General features: G+C 43.8%; 1 non-coding gene across 1 annotated transcript; it reads right to left on the bottom strand.

The window, feature by feature from the left end:
* Positions 1–269: 269 nt before the first annotated feature.
* On the bottom strand, positions 270–377 carry LOC130978620 (small nucleolar RNA R71). The gene has a single exon (XR_009086242.1). It is a non-coding gene; the product is annotated as a small nucleolar RNA R71 (small nucleolar RNA).
* Positions 378–3,943: the final 3,566 nt, after the last annotated feature.

The raw sequence follows: 3,943 nt of genomic DNA on the forward strand, positions 1-3,943 counted from the left end.
AATTAGTTTCTCTAATGCAACAGAATTGCAAGTTCCATGGACTTCCAATGGAAGATCCTCATCAGTTTTTAGCTGAATTCTTGCAAATCTGTGACACAGTCAAGACTAATGGGGTTAACCCTGAAGTCTATAGACTGATGCTATTCCCTTTTGCTGTAAGAGACAGAGCTAGAATATGGTTGGACTCTCAACCTAAAGAAAGCCTGGACTCATGGGAAAAGCTAGTCAATGCCTTCTTGGCAAAATTCTTTCCACCACAAAGATGGAGTAAGCTTAGAGTGGAAGTCCAAACCTTTAGACAAAAGGATGGAGAATCCCTCTATGAAGCTTGGGAAAGATACAAACAATTAATCAGAAAATGTCCTTCTGACATGCTTTCTGAATGGAGCATCATAGGTATTTTCTATGATGGTCTCTCTGAACTATCTAAGATGTCCTTGGATAGCTCTGCAGGAGGATCTCTTCATCTGAAGAAGACGCCTGCAGAAGCTCAAGAGCTGATTGAAATGGTTGCAAATAACCAATTCATGTACACTTCTGAAAGGAATCCTGTGAACAATGGGACTAATCAGAAGAAAGGAGTTCTTGAGATTGATGCTCTGAATGCCATACTGGCTCAGAATAAGATATTGACTCAACAAGTCAATTTGATTTCTCAAAGTCTGTCTGGAATGCAAAATGCACCAAACAGTACTAAGGATGCTTCATCTAAGGAAGAAGCTTATGATCCTGAGAACCCTTCCATGGAAGAGGTGAATTACCTAGGAGAACCCTATGGAAACACCTATAATTCTTCATGGAGAAATCACCCAAATCTCTCATGGAAGAATCAAGAGAGACCTCAACAAGGTTTCATAACAATAATGGTGGAAGAAACAGGTTTAGCAATGGCAAGCCTTTTCCATCATCTTCTCAGCAACAGACAGAGAGTTCTAAGCAGAATACTTCTGACTTAGCAACAATGGTCTCTGATCTAATAAAGACCACTCAAAGTTTCATGAATGAAACAAGGTCCTCCATCAGAAATTTGGAAGGACAAGTGGGTCAGCTGAGCAAGAAAGTTACTGAACTCCCTCCTAGCACTCTCCCAAGTAATACAGAAGAAAATCCAAAAGGAGAGTGCAAAGCCATAGACATGGCCGAATTCTGGGAGGAAGGAGAGGCAGTGAACGCCACTGAGGAAGACCTCAATGGGCGTGCACTGGCCTCCAGTGAGTTCCCCAATGAGGAACCATGGGAATCTGAGGCTCAAAACGAGACCATAGAGATTCCATTGGACTTACTTCTGCCATTCATGAGCTCTGATGAGTATTCTTCCTCTGAAGAGGATGAGTATGTTACTGAAGAGCAAGTTGCTAAATACCTTGGAGCAATCATGAAACTAAATGACAAGTTATTTGGAAATGAGACTTGGGAGGATGAACCTCCCTTGCTCACCAAAGAACTGGATGACTTGTCTAGGCAGAAACTACCTCAAAAGAGGCAGGATCCTGGGAAGTTTTCTATACCTTGTACCATAGGCACCATGACCTTCAAGAAGGCCTTGTGTGACTTAGGGTCAAGTGTAAACCTCATGCCCCTCTCTGTAATGGAGAAATTAGGGATCCTTGAGGTGCAAGCTGCAAGAATCTCATTAGAGATGGCAGACAATTCAAGAAAACAAGCTCATGGACTTATAGAGAATGTTTTGGTGAAGATTGAAGACCATTACATTCCTACTGATTTCATAGTCCTAGAGACTGGGAAGTGCATGGATGAATCCATCATCCTTGGCAGACCATTCCTAGCCACAGCAAAGGCTGTGATTGATGTTGATAGAGGAGAGTTGATCATTCAAGTGAATGAAGAATCCATGGTGTTTAAGACCCAAGGATATCCCTCTATCATCATGGAGAGGAAGCATGAAGAGCTTCTCTCAAAACAGAGCCAAACAGAGCCCCCACAGTCAAACTCTAAGTTTGGTGTTGGGAGGCCACAACCAAACTCTAAGTTTGGTGTTGAAACCCCACATTCAAACTCTAAGTTTGGTGTTGGGAGGTTTCAACACGGTTCTGAGTGTTTCTGAGGCTCCATGGGAGTCCTCTGTCAAGCTAATGACACTAAAGAAGCGCTTGTTGGGAGGCAACCCAATGTTTTATAATTAATTATTTTCTTTTGTTATTTTATCTTTTTTGTAGGTTGATGATCATAAGAAGTCACAAAAACAATGAAAAAAGCAAAAACAAAATGAAAAACAGGAAGAAAAACAGCACACCCTGGAGGAAGATGCTGCTGGCGTTCAAACGCCAGTCAGCCTAGCAGTTGGGCGTTTAACGCCCAGTCTGGCACCTTTCTGGGCGTTTAACGCCAGAAAAGGGCACCAGACTGGCGTTAAACGCCAGTAAAGGGCAACAACCTGGCGTTAAACGCCAGGAATGGGCACCAGCCCGGCGTTTAACGCCAGAAATGGGTCAAAACGTGGATTTTGATGCCATTTGGTGCAAGGATGACTTTTCCTTGACACTACAGGATCTGTGGACCCCAGGACCCTACCATCACTCTCTCTCTTCTTCCCCCATTCACCAATCACCTCAACACCTCTTCCCCAAAAACCCTTCACCTATCAAATCCCATCTTTCTCTTCACCACTCACATCCATCCTTCATAAAACCCCACCAACCTCACCCTTCAAATTCAAACCACTTTCCCTCCCAAACCCACCCTCAAATGGCCGAACCTTTACCCCCCTCTCTCCTATAAATACCCTTCTTCAACCCTTCATTTTCACACAACCTAAAGACCACTTCTTCCCCCTTTGGCCGAACACTACCCTCCCCCTCTTCCTCATTTCTTCTTCTTCTACTCCTTTCTTTCTTCTTTTGCTCGAGGACGAGCAAACATTTTAAGTTTGGTGTGGTAAAAGCGTTGCTTTTTCGTTTTTCCATAACCATTATGGCACCAAAGGCCGGAGAAACCTCTAAAAAGAAAGGGAAAGCAAAAGCTTCCACCTCCGAGTCATGGGAGATGGATAGATTCCTCTCAAAGGTGCATCAAGACCACTTCTATGAAGTTGTGGCCTTGAAGAAGGTGATCCCCGAAGTCCCCTTTTTACTCAAAAAGGGTGAATATCCGGAGATCCGCCATGAGATCCAAAGAAGAGTTGGGAAGTTCTCACCAACCCCATTCAACAAGTTGGAATCTTGATGGTTCAAGAGTTCTATGCCAATGCATGGATCACAAAGAACCATGACCAAAGTGTGAACCCGAATCCAAAGAATTATCTTACTATGGTTCGGGGGAAATACTTGGATTTTAGTCCGGAGAGTGTGAGGGTGGCGTTCAACTTGCCTATGATGCAAGGAGATGAGCATCCTTTCACTAGAAGGGTCAACTTTGATCAAAGGTTGGACCAAGTCCTCACAGTCATATGTGAAGAGGGCGCACAATGGAAGCAAGATTCAAGAGGAAAGCCGTCCAATTGAGAAGGCATGACCTCAAACCCGTGGCTAGAGGATGGTTAGAGTTCATACAACGCTCAATCATTCCCACTAGCAACCGGTCCGAAGTTACCATAGACCGGGCCATCATGATCCATAGCATCATGATTGGAGAAGAAATAGAAGTTCATGAGGTTATAGCCCAAGAACTCTATAAGGTGGCGGACAAGACCTCCACTTTGGCAAGATTAGCCTTTCCTCACCTCATTTGTCACCTCTGTTATTCAGTTGGAGTTGACATAGAAGGAGATATCCCCATTGATGAGGACAAGCCCATCACCAAGAAAAGGATGGAATACACAAGAGACCCCTCTCATCAAGAAATCCCTGAGATTCCTCAAGGGATGAACTTTCCTCCACAAAACTATTGGGAGCAACTAAACACCTCCCTAGGAGAATTAAGTTCCAACATGGGACAACTAAGGGTGGAGCATCAAGAACACTCCATTCTCCTCCATGAAATTAGA

This window comes from Arachis stenosperma, chromosome 4 (assembly GCF_014773155.1).
Source record: "Arachis stenosperma cultivar V10309 chromosome 4, arast.V10309.gnm1.PFL2, whole genome shotgun sequence".
Lineage (NCBI taxonomy): Eukaryota > Viridiplantae > Streptophyta > Magnoliopsida > Fabales > Fabaceae > Arachis > Arachis stenosperma.